The following is a 13,842-nucleotide window of genomic DNA, read 5'->3' as shown; positions in this document are numbered from 1 at the left end:
TCGAACAGCAAGTAAATAATGGTCTGAGATGGGATTTAAAATGAGATTTATTCAAGTTTAAAGTTTATGCTTTTTCTATAGTGCTTCCTTGTAGAATATATATATGTATGGTTTATATATAGGTATATATTTTATATACATATTCATATATAGGAATATATTTATAGTTTTTATTTACATTATATATAGGACTACTTTTTATATAGAAATGTGTGTGTGTGCATACATATATATTCCTACTAAGTAAATTTAGATCCAAAGAAAAATAATAGAAGCAACCTTAAACTTGACTTGTCAGAATTTTTCTCCATACCGTGAACTGCATCATTTGAAATATTTCCAGAGGGACATAATATCTAAATATCATCAACCATGTGAATGTCATATATATTTATGAATGTGAATTATAAAAATAAAAAGCTGACCAGGAAAATATAGACATGATTATGATTATTTATCATGAAAATGGCTTTTAAATTGATGGAGAGTTGCTTAGAATATAAAATTGCATACAAAATACAGTTTGATCTTGTACTGCTGATTAAGTTAATTCCTTCTGATGGGCTGAGAGAAAATGTAAGCAGACAGACAGCTTTGTGACACAGAGCACATCATAAGAGTTTAACTGAATTTTTCACCTGATTTGAGCTGCATAAATTACTAGATCACTCCGTTTTCCCTTTGAAACTCTCCCATTGGGGACTCTACAAACTCCCAATTAACCCTAACAAGAGAGCCAAGCTACTCAAATGCATATCTGGAATATGTTCACTGTTTTGTTACTTTAGTGCTTGGGGCCCAAACTGCTTCTCAATCCCATTCTTCCCTCTTCCTTAGAAACACACACACACACACACACACACACACACACACACACACACACACACCCCAGGTATTACTTTAGGTAATAATATGCATAGCTAAATAACTATATTTCCCAGTCTCCCATGCAGCTGGAGATGACTGATAAGAAATAAGAGGAAGTTGTGGGGGTAGGTTTGAGAGAAAGCTCTTTTAGATGCAGTCAGAACTATCATTTATGGGCAGCCCCAGTGGCGCAGCGGTTTAGCGCCGCCTGCAGCCCAGGGTGTGATCCTGGAGACCCCGGGATCGAGTCCCACATTGGGCTCCCTGCATGGAGCCTGCTTCTCCCTCTGCCTGTGTCTCTGTCTCTCTCTCTAGCTGTGTCTCTATGAATAAATAAATAAAATCTTTAAAAAAAAAAAAAAAAGAACTATCATTTATATATTTATTCCTACTGGTTCTCTGAAATGCAGCTATGATGACTAGAGCTCCATCAGCCATTTTTGATTAGGAGGTGATCCTAAAGATGGAGTACCCATGAGAAGAATGGTAAAATGGAGAGAGGATTTATTAGGTATTAAATTGATAAGAACAGAATAGTACACTTGATCTTAGCCAAAAGGCCAAGAAGCGATGGGAAGAATGGTAAAATGGAAAGAGAGAAAAAAAATTTTGGTTTTTCATTGAGTCACCACATACCAGTCAAATAGCTCTGTACTACACACTTCTTTCTGTATGAGAGAGAGAGAGGGAGAGAAAAAGATGGAGAGAGCAAGAACAGTGAGCAAGGGAGAAATTTTTATCATGTTGAAGTCAGTGTTATTTCTGGTCTTTGTTATTTACAGTCAAATGCAATTCTTAGCTGATACATTGCCCATTCCAACTAGTGTCAAATGGTGTGCAATGGGGAAAAAAAAGGTCATCTAGGCAGTGGCTATAATGGTATGTCTGGGATGTTGACTTGCTCATTTTCAAGGTCTCATCTTTTACCTATTCTGTCACAGTTCTTCATTATTTGAAAGTTGTGTTCTATTTCCCAAATAAACTACATTTGTTTAAGTACAGAAAATTGACTTTGAGGTGATATTAGCAGTCAGCATAGTATAATGGAAAAGGGGTTGAGAATCCATGAGTTCTGAATCAAATTCCAACTCTTAACATTTATCAGCTTGTATGTCTCCTGTACAAGTTACTCGGTTTCCTTAGGGATAAAATGGGAATAGTAAGAGCCACCTCATGGAATAATTGGTTAACATAAAGCTATTAAGCACCATAATACTCAATAATGGCAGATATTTTTATTATTTGAGTTCTATAACAAATATTTTCCAAGCTTAGGAATAAATGGTTATGGTCTCTATAAAGTTCTCTAACATTATTATTAATCTGACTGAATCATTATTTTTACCAATCTTGAGCACTACTGCCACTTATGTTTTATGTGGCTTATTTTTTTTCTACAGATTCTAAATTCTTTATATGTCAAATTACTACCAGACACCGTTCTAAACAGTGACTGGTCAAGAAATATTTGAGGTTGCTGTTCTAACTACATCTGTTCTCACAAATAGCAGAAAACATATGGAAGGTAGCAGGGGTTGGCTGTAGCAATCAGAATTCAATTATTTCTTTACTACTGAAGTTATATGTATTTTAAGCCATGAAGTAGCAGCATAAACAGTAAAAAGGCCATTTTGACAATTTATATCATTTGAATAGACCTTAATTATTTTAGTTACACACCATACTTTATTCTCATTCTAATCCAACTTATCTATACCTTCTGCATTAATTTTTAGGACAACTTAGCATCTGTACAGGGGCTACTTCTATGCATACTCTGATAGACACTGAATCGTTTTATCACCAGCCTCATATGTTCTTTCATGGATATTTTAAAATGGCTTTTGGTATCACATTAGAAAATAGACAAATCCAATTTCATATTGGTTGTGGATGTCGATTAAATTCAAGCTGAATTGTTAGCTAATAAATGAACTAAAAACCTTTTCTGATCTTCTTATTCAATAATATGTGAAAATAACCTAAGCCATTTCTTGTTAGTGTTATTATAATTTTAGTGTGACTTCAGCATTTAGAAACATAATTATGTAATTAGTTTTAAATATCTATAGTACATATCAATCATCAATGGAATATTTTAAAATAACATTCAAATCAATCTGTCTTTGAAGAGTTTATTTTCGGAAAGTTATTGGTAGTTAGTACCATTAAATTCTGATTATAGGAACACCTGGATGGTTCAGTGGTTGAGCATCCCAGTCCAGGGATCAAGTCCCACATGGGGTTCCCTGAGGGGAGCCTGATTCTCCCTCTGCCTGTGTCTCTGCCTTTCTCTGTGTCTTTCTCATGAATGAATGAATGAATGAATGAATAAATAATTTAAAATTCTGATTACAAAACAAGTATTGAACATAGATTATTCTATGTAGGCAATGGCAGACAAACATAATCGACTCTAAAACTAAATACTAGTGCAAAATAATAATGTACTTATGTCCCTTATTAAGATATAGTTCCAAAGTACATTAAACAAGTGGCATATTCATGTTACACTTCACATTTAACATATCCTCTTACTGAATATTGTCACATTAACAATTAGGCAAAAACATAGACAATTATTTAAATAGGAAATAAATTTAAATGCCTCATGAATGAAACAGTGATCATACTTCATACTGAGAAGGACTACTATCCATACTCCTACATATAAAATTCACCTTACTAACATTAGCTAGTACTTCCAGTATGATACTGAAAAGGAGATGTGAGAGGGGACATCCTTGCTTTGTACCTGATTTAATGAGAAAGCTTCAAGTTGTTCATTTATTATGATATTGGTGGTAGGTTTTTGTAGTTATTCTATTATCAAATTTCAGAAGTTCCTATTCCTAGTTTACTGACAGTTCGTATCATGATTGGCTGCTGAATTTTGTCAGTGCTTTTTCTGCATCTATTGATATGATCACATGATTTTTCTTTTTTAGCTTATTGATGTGATGGATTGCACTAATCAGTTTGGAATGCTGATCCTGTCTTGGCTACATGGGATAAATCCCACTTGGTTATAATGTTTAATTCTTTTTATACATTTTTAGATTTAATTTGCTTGTATTTTGTCAAGCATTTTGGCATGTATGTTCATGAGGGATATTGGTCTTTTCTTGTAATGCCTTTGGTTTGGTAATAAGGTAATACTGGCCTCACAAAATAAGAATTCCATTATTTTAATCTTCTGAAAGAGATTGTAGAGAACTAGTATAATACACGTTTGATAGAATTCAACATTAAACCCAACTGGTACTGGTGTTTTCTCTTTTGGAAAGATTATTATTTACTAATTAATTGTCCTTAATAGATAAAGGCTTATCTAGATTTCTAGTTCTTCTTGTGTGAGTTCAGCAAGTTGTGTTTTCCAAGAACTTGGTCCATTTCACCTAAAATTTGTGGGCACAGAGTTGTTCATAATATTCCTTAATTGCCCTTTAATGTCCTCTTTTCTTTTATGGATCCAAAAAGTTTGTTGAGTTTTCAATTTGTTCAACTTTTTATTTGTTAGGCTGCCTAGTGACTTCTAAGGTCCTTACATGTGGAACCAGGAATCAGAAGTCCTACTGATCTTTTTTTTTTTTTAATTTAAATGAACTTTTTAACATTTTTATTATATATTTAAAGGTTTTGTCAAATTGTTATGTAGATTAACACAACTATATATCTTTTTAAAAGTTTTCAAGAAGAATTTATCCATTTTTCCAGATTTCTGGCTTAGAAGATTCATTTATATTTATTCTTGGAGACATTTGCTTTTCTGAGAAAAAATATTTTTACTTCATTCAGCTTTTTAAAATGTCAAAATTTCTACTAATTCTACCTGTTCTGAAAATTTGTATTCAGACGATATAATTTTTGTCAAAACATTTTTAATTAATTAAATACCAGCAAATAAATGCAATAGATATAATTAAATGAAAATGAGTGATAGTTTTAAGGTGTGGAAAATGAGTAAAAATATTATTATACATACAAAATATATGATTGTATTTTACCATACAACATTAACAAAATTTCTTCAGAAGATAAAAATTAAAATACCAATGGCACAAAGGAATTGATTTTTTTCTATACACTGATTCCTTTGATTCACACTCTTCTTTTAAAAAAGATTTATTTGAGAGAGGGAGAGAGAGCACATAAGCACACATGCAAGTATGAGCAGAGTGAGCAGCAGAGGGAGAAAGAAAAGGAGAAATAGACTCTGCTGAGTGGGAGCCGAATGTGGGGCTTGATCCCAAGCCCCTGGGATCATAACCTGAGCTGAAGGCAGATGCTTAATCTACTGAGCCACCCAGGTGCTCCAGTGATTTATATTCTCTTCCAACTACTTTGATCCGAACGAATTGTTTTAGAACAAATGATGCATTTCCAAAACATCTACAGCAATAAGAAGTCTATGAAATTGTGGCTTTTCTCATATTCACGATTTCCCTGAATAAAGAGGATACTTGTTTGACACCAGAGTTGACACTGATGGGTTACAGGTAGATGTCAACAAAGGGAAAATTGTAAGATATGATGATTTATGTATTGAGGACTAACTTTTTAAAAGATATGCTTATATGCCATACTATAATTTAGTCTTGGCTGCTGTAAAGCAAAAATCATGCTTGCTTTTGGACACATTGGAGTCTAATAACAGTGTTTGACATGAGGTAGTGGCTTAATATATATTTTCAAATGAACGGACCTTACACATTGATGGCAGCTTCCTTCTTATTTATGTATATCTATGTAAGAGCATAAGTATTTCATTCAGTTCATATCTGTTCATATCTGCTTTCTGCAGTATAATGTTGCTTTTGGTTTTGGGAGAAGGGAGAGAGAGAGAAATAGTGAAAGGAAATTATCTCAGCAGGATGTTTCCCTCCTGTTGATGAAAAGATTTACTAAGGTTTTAAGGAGTTCTATACTACATCCCTTAAAGGATGTTCTTTTGTCTTAAACAATAGAAGACATTCCAACAGAGTCAGCATGAGTATGAATGCACATATCCTATAGATAATACCATATTGTTTGTGGAGTTACAGCCAAGAGAGAAATGCAAACCATCAAAATAATCTGAAGATTTCAACCCAGATGGGGGCATTTTTAATTAAGCACCAAGGACTACAAGGGGAAAACTGCATTATAAGGGAAGCACCTTTTTCTGAGCCTAAATATTATGTAAAATTCAACATTTGATATATTACTTTGAACTGAATATGTTCATCTTGGCCCAATAGAGAAACAGAGGCAAAGTTCAATGTGTTAAGTATTTATTTCCCTAAAGTTCATCCAAGTCAAGTAACAATTTGGGAAAATCACGCATAAAAAATCCCTTTTGCCAATTTTATTTCATTCATTATAATCAGAAATTAAGAGTTTTGGGGAAATAGTTTTTCAAAGATTTATTTATTTACTCATGAGAAACAGAGAGAGAGGAAGGCAGGGAAATAGACAGAGAAGCAGATGCCTCACAGGAGCCTGATGCGGGACTTAATCCCCTGACCCAGATCACGCCCTGAGCCTAAGGCATACACATAACCACTGAGCTACCCATGCATCCCAAGTTTCTCGGAAATAATTAGGCAATTATACAACTTCTTCAATGGCTGAATCTAAACTCACTTTTCTCTTACAGAATCGAACTGCAGATACAAAGGAAGCATTAGGGCTTACCTGGTTGAACTTGGTATATTAAAGGGTTTGAACAAGCATTCATTTATGATTAAGATATTATGGAAGAAACTGCTTTCAAAGAATGAATTTGAGTTTACGATCTGTTAGCAAGGAGTCTATCCCAGTATAATCCACATCGGCATTCCAAAGTCCCATAGGCACTCTGAATTCAACATGTTTGGTGCTAAACTCATTTTACTTTATCTTTTCCATACTTACTATATTCTTATTTACATTATCTGTATCTCAGGAAACAGCAAACACCAATCACTCAGTCTCTCAAGTCAGGAATATGAGAGAGGCTTTTTATAATTTCTCTCTCTCAACCTGCACATGAAATCTTTCAAAGTGACCAGATGATTCTCCATCCTTCACATCTCTCAAATGTTCCCTTGTCTCTTGAGTCCTTTGGAAAACATCTAAGTTTTAATATTAATATTTTTTTCTTAATTTTTATAATAGCCTACCTGATTTTCCTAATTTCAGCCACAGTTCTTTCTCATGGATTCTTCCCTTTTACCTGAAGAGATCTTTTTTGAAAATGCAAAGAACAAACAACTGTTCTGTTTAAAATAATTCATTAGTCTCCATGGATTTCAGAATAAAACAAAACTCTTCTCCATAACACTTGGTTCTCATGTGTCTTTCCTAAGATTACTAGTTTTTCATTTCCCTTAAGTTCATAACATCAGCCTCTCAATCCCTTGAGCTGAAACACAGGTGTTTCTCTTCCTAGATTAGACTCCTCCCGTCTGAAAATTTGGACAAATCAATATTCTTGAAGGACTAAACTAAATCATTTCCATTGGATCTTTTGCTCTAACACATTCCTCCAAAATTCCCAATTTAACTGTATAGTACCTAAGCTCTATTTTTTTTTCCTAAGCTCTATTTTTTTAAACTTATGAACTATTCATAAACAACTCAAAGGCAAGTAGAGTATGTATATCTCTTTGTTTTCCAATAATCTAGCATGAAGCCTGTCTGGTACATTCATTTGTTGAGTGAATGAGGCAGAATACCTTTCTACTTTCTACTCAAGAAAACTAGGATACATCTCCTCTTAAACTACATACAAATAATCTGATGATTCAAAATGTAATATAAATACAAGACACTATCTGTAGCTACTTTATTCTCCTTTGAAGTTTTACCTCATGGGACCATAAGAATCCTTAACATATTTAATATATTTTTAGAGAAAGGAATCATTCCCAGTGCAGAATAAATATATGTGTCCAGAGTAAATCTGACTGGGAAAAAATGCAATTTGTAAGAATAAAGTGATTGTTGTTTTTACAAATACCAACTCTCTGTATAGATCTTCATTTTCCTTATTAGAAATATGGATAACATAACCAGAACTTATGTAAAATGTTTTAATTCTCACCAAATCTAAAATTTTACAGCATTTGCTAGGTACTCCATATTCAAATTATTTTTTTAAGATTTATTTGTTTTAGAGAGAGAGAGAGAGAAGATGAAGTGAGGGCAGAGGAAGAGGGAGAGAGAGATCTCAAGCAGATCCCCTGCTGAGTGCAGAGCCCAGAGCAAGGCTTAATCCCATAATCCTGAGATCATGATCTGACCCAAAATCAAGAGTTGTAGGCTTAATGAACTGAGCAGCCCAGGTGCTCCTAAAAATTAAAATTCTTAACAAAGTAGCAATAAATATATATCTATTTATAATTATTTTAAATGTAAATGGATTAAATACTCCAATTAAAAAACACAGGGGCTGAATGAATAAAGAAAATCTATATGTTGACTAAAAGTGACTCACTTCAGATCTAAAGACACACAGATCTAAATAGAAAATAGAAATTAAAAGAAAGGTGGGATACAAATACTTATACCAGGCAAAACAGACTTTAGAACAAATACTCTAATAAGAGACAAAGAAGGGTATTCATATTGATAAAAGGATAAATCCAAGAAGATATAAAACTTGTAAATAAGGAAATATTAAACAGACACAAAAGGAAAAATTAACAGTAATACAGCAATAATAGAGGACTTTAACAACCTGCTTATTTCAATGGATAGCTTATCAACACAAAATTAATAAGCAAACAGTGACCTTAAAATACATATATGAACAGATTACATATTAGACCAGATTTAATAGATGCATACAGAATATCCCATCCAAAACCAGTGGAATACACATTCTCCTCAAGAGTACATGGAATGTTCTTCAGGACAAATCACATGTTAGGCCACAAAACAAGTCTCAATGAATTTAAGAAGACTGAAATCATATCAAGCATCTTTTCTGATCAGATCAGCATATGACTCTATAAATCAATTATGAGAAGAAAACTGGAAAAAACAAACATACGAGATGAAATAGTATGCTACTAAACTATCAAAGAGTCAATGAAGAAATCAAAGAGGAATTCAAAAAAATAACAAAACAAATGAAAATAAAAACACAACATTCCAAAATCTTTGGGATATAGCAAAAGCAGTTGTAAGAGAGAAGTTTATAGTGATACAAGCCCATTTCAAGAAATAAGTAAAACCTCAAATAAAAAATCTGACCCTACATTTAAAGGAACTAGAAAAAGAAGAACAAAGTCTAAAGTTTGTAGGAGGAAGGAAATAATAAGGAGCACAGTGGAGATAAATTAAAGAGACTTAAAAAAATAGAAAAGATCATTGAGACTAAAAGCTGATTCTCTGAAAAGATATACAAAAGATAAACCTTAGGTAGACTTTTCAAGAAAAAAAAGAAAAAGGAGCCCAAATAAATAAAATAAAAAAATCAGAAGTTACAACTGAAAACAAAAATACACAGGATTTTAAGAGATTACTATGAATATTTATACACCAACAAACTGGAAAAATCTAAAACAAAATAAAAGGATATATTTCTAGAAACATATAATCTTCTAAGACAGAAAGAGGAAGAAGTAGAAAATATGAACAGACTGATTATTAGCAATGGACTGAATCAATAACCAAAATAACCCCCCCCCCCCCAAAGAAAAAGGTCAGGACAAGATGACTTCACAGGTAAATTCTACCAAACATTCAAAGAAGAATAAAGGCCATATACAATAAACCCAAAGCTAACACGATACTCAGTGGTAAAAAGCTGAAAGGTTTACCTTTAAGATCTGAAACAAGAGAAGAATGTCTACTTTTGCCACTTTTATTCACATGGTAATAGAAGCCCTAGCCACAGCAGTTGGGCAAGAAAAATAAATAAAAGGTATATGGATTGGAAAGGAAGAAAAGTAAAACAATATTTACAGGTGACATGACACTATTAAAAAAAGAAAAAAAAATCTCCTTGAAAGAAAAACCTATTAGAACTAATAAATGGATTCAGTAAAGTGCAAAATCATTAGAGAAAAATGTTGCATTTCTATAAATAATGAACCTTCAGAAAGAGAAATTCAATAAAACAGTTCCCATTATAATTGTACCAAAAATAATAAGATACCTAGGAATAAACTAACCATGAAGGTGAAAGACCTGTACTCTGAAAACTAAGACATTGATGAAATTGATGACAAAACAAATATTAAATAAAAACATATGTGCTCATGAATTGAAAGAATTAATATTGTTAAAATTTCCATACTATTGAAAGCAATCTATAGTTTCAATGCAGTCCTATCAAAATACCAATGGCATTTTTCAAAGAACTAGAATAGCCTAGATATAAAAAAAAAAAAAAAAAAAAGCCCATCAATAGATGAGCAAATAAAAAGGATTTTTAAGGGGGGGGGGGGATTTTAAAAATCCTTTTGGGGGATATGGGAGGGTACCTGAGTGGCTTAGTCAGTTAAGGGTTTGACTTGATTTCAGTTCAGGTCATGATCTTAGGGTGGTGAAATCGAGTCCCACCTTTGGCTCTACACTCACTGTAGAGTCTGTTTGAGATTCTCTCTCCTTCTTCCTCTGCCCTCCACCCCCCATATGCTCTAAGTTAATTAATTAATTAAAAACCCTAAAAGTCATATGAAACCACAAAAGGCCAAAAATAGCTAAGAGAAAGAGGAACAAACCTGGAGATATCATGCACCCAGATTTAAAACTATACTCCAAAGCTATGGTAATTGAAACAGTATAATACTGGCACAAAGACAGACACAAAAATCAATGAAACAGAATGGAGCACCAGAAATAATCCCATTTTTATATGGTCGATTAATCTATGACAAAAGAGGCAAGAACATACAAGGAAGGGGAAAAGACAGTCTTTTCAATAAGTGATGGGAAAATTGGACAGTTACATGAAAAAGTACGAAACTGGGCCATTTCCTTATACACAAAAATAAATTCAAAATGTTTTAAAGACTTAAATGTAAGATCTGATGCCATAAAACTCCTAAAACAAACAAACAGGCATAGTACCTATAAATAAAATATTTTAAAAAAGAGGATGTGATACATATACACAGACACAGTGAAATGTTAGTCATGAATACTTCCAAATACTTGTCATTTGCAACAACATGGATCAACTTAGGGAGTACTATGCTAAGTGAAATAAGAGAAAGACAAATACTTTATGATTTCACTTATATGTGTAAACAAAACAGCAACACACTCAAATACAGAGAAAAAAACTGATGGTTGTTAAAGTGGACAGGAATAGGGTGATGGTTAAAAGAGGTGAAAGGAATTAAGAAGTACAATCTTACAGTTATAAAATATGTATGATACTGGTAATGTAGAGCTTTTAGTAAAAAATATAGTAACAACTTTGCATGGTGACAGATGGCAACTATAGTTGTAGTCACTATAGTGACTATTTCATAATGTATATAATTATTGCATCTCTATGTTGTACACCTGAAACTAATATTACATGTCTATTATTCTTAAAATATAAAATATAAAATACTTCATCCTTTTGAGAAGTAAAATTTGTTACATTATCTCCTCAAAATTTCCTTTCATAAAAATGTAATCTCACAGGGCAGCCCGGGTGGTTCGGTTTAGCGCCACCTTCAGCCCCAGGTGTGATCCTGGAGACCCAAGATCGAGTCCCATGTCAGGCTCCTTGCATGGAGCCTGCTTCTCCCTCTGCCTGTGTCTCTGCCTCTATCTCTCTCTCTGTGTCCCTTGTGAATGAATAAATAAAATCTTTTTAAAAAAAGTAATCTCACAATCCTGAAAATTTTAAACATTGCCTAGAAAAGAAAGTGTTTTTATGTCTATCAACATAGATAGTTCCTTCTGTCATTATTTAGATAAAGAAAAGTTTCTCTTGGTAAAGCAGTTAATATTTTCTAAGTTGTTTAATACACATTTATTTATACTATGATTTTTAATCCTTAGGAGGAGAAGTAGGAAAAAAGGGAAATGGCATTATTTCAATTTGTATTATATACCGCGTATAATATATATATATATCTTATTTAGTCATGAATGTTTAGGAAATTGTAGTTCCCATATTTAATATTAAATAATAAGATGATCTTGTTCCATTGTGTCTCTAGAAGGAAGTATTGCTGATATATTAATAAAATGAAATTCCAGTAACAAAAAAAGTAATTTAACAAATAGCACCAAGATTGTGAAGTATTAAATTCTAGATATTGAGGATAGTCATCAAAAAATAAAATGTTTTTATGTGTGCAAGCATCTGCGCAAAATACTATCACATAAAGGTTTACCCCATATGGTGTCAACTCTGCTTATGTTTGTCATTCCGCCAAATAGCTGACCAGGTAACATTTGTACTTCTATCTTGGTTACAAGTTATGTTGCTGAGAATATTTCCATTTATTCCTTATCATCTCTTTCTTCACTTTCTTGTTATCCATTTTATTTACAGCCTTATACTGATAGATTTGTCACTTTTCAAGTTATTCTTTTCTTATAATTCTGTGCAGACTATTTCATTTTTAGTCAATAGTGGTTTGTAGAAAGTTTCCTTGCTGCATATAGTTGAACCAGATACTTTTTCTTTTCTTGGAAATAAGACAGTCGCACCTATATCCTGTACAATAATGGGAACCCAGAAGAGTGTCATTTTCTCTTATTCAGAGAGATAAAAACTGAAAGTCAAAATTGTCCTTGCTATTCCATAACAACTGCATAACAGAGCAGGTTCTGTAAAATTCTGATATGTTTCACATGAGATTTCTACGAAAAATACTTCAAAGATAAAACTGATACTAAAATGTACAAATTTCATGTAAAATGAATACAAGTGTACCCTGTAAAGACATTTGATATTGGTTCAGTAAAATAGCCCAAGTCAATGTATTGTTGTTGTTGTTGTTGTTGTTTAAGTTTTATTTATTTATTTCAGAGTGAGAGAGAGAAATCAAGAGTGCCGAGGAGAGAAGCAAAGAGAGAGGGATGGAGAGTCTTCAGCAGCCTATGTGTGGCTTGACCGCATGACCTCAAGATCAGGGCCTGAGCCAAAACCAAGAGAAAGACGCTTAACTGACTGCAACACCCACGTGCCCTGCCAAAGTCAGCGTTTAATTGTTTCTTTTTGGTCATCTAGTGCCATAAAATAAGAAAATTGAGAAACTGATAATATTTGAAACTAACGAAGATAAATCTATAATACTTTCATATTGAATAACTTTCTAAAATGAGGATGTAAAATATTTGACTTACAAGAAAATAAAATAGGACTTCCACAAATATTTCATTTCTGAAAATGTATTTCTTTTAGTGGCTGTGTTTCCTAGCACCACTTACATAAATTATGATAAATAAATTTCTTTGATTTATATCAAAATGCCCGAGTTTCTTGGGGTGATTTCTTGTGTTAACTAACAATGTATAATTGTGAAATTCCCTACTGTAATCAGAAACAAATGGAAAAATAATGTCAAAAATTAATATCCATTATAGACAAAATCTGTTAGTCATAATTCCTAAATTATATCTTTTTAAAGAGCTATGTTTAAACATTGTGGCAAACTTATTTGGAGTGAAAACCTGATTTGAACCATTGTGAGGCATATATGGTCTTCAGTTATCTCACTTTGTGAAATATTCTTATTTTTTATTTTTGTTGTTGTTGAGATAATATGTTTAGTTAAGGCATCGTACTTCAGACTCCATTGGCAGTGATACATAACATATGGTTTATAAAGCATCTTATATTCCCCAAATCTGAAACTTTTGATATCAGAAGCATGCATGGCCCCAAAGGTTTGAAAAATGGTTCATAGAACTCTGTCATGCTGCTAAATCTACATTTTTTTTTACCTTTTCCGTTGTTTTGTAACCAAATTATATAAGTATGTTATAATACAGATGTGTTTAGCATTTACATAAACTGGCAAAATATATTCTCCTTTGCTGTTATCAGCT

At 32.6% G+C, this 13,842-nt stretch overlaps 1 long non-coding RNA gene and 1 pseudogene across 1 annotated transcript in view; one reads left to right on the top strand and one right to left on the bottom strand.

The window, feature by feature from the left end:
• LOC125753419 (uncharacterized) overlaps positions 1-13,166 on the top strand; it is a 91,204-nt gene extending 78,038 nt beyond the window's left edge. The window contains exon 3 of the long non-coding RNA XR_007405207.1: positions 12,821-13,166. This is a non-coding gene — a long non-coding RNA (uncharacterized LOC125753419). The remainder of the gene's footprint in view (positions 1-12,820) is intronic.
• On the bottom strand, positions 1,331-1,439 carry LOC112661255 (U2 spliceosomal RNA; annotated as a pseudogene).
• Positions 13,167-13,842: the final 676 nt, after the last annotated feature.

The sequence above is a fragment of the Canis lupus genome, chromosome 23, assembly GCF_003254725.2.
Source record: "Canis lupus dingo isolate Sandy chromosome 23, ASM325472v2, whole genome shotgun sequence".
Classification (NCBI taxonomy): domain Eukaryota; kingdom Metazoa; phylum Chordata; class Mammalia; order Carnivora; family Canidae; genus Canis; species Canis lupus.
The sequence above is the reverse complement of the archived record's forward strand: the minus strand, read 5'-3'. Positions and strand labels throughout refer to the sequence as shown.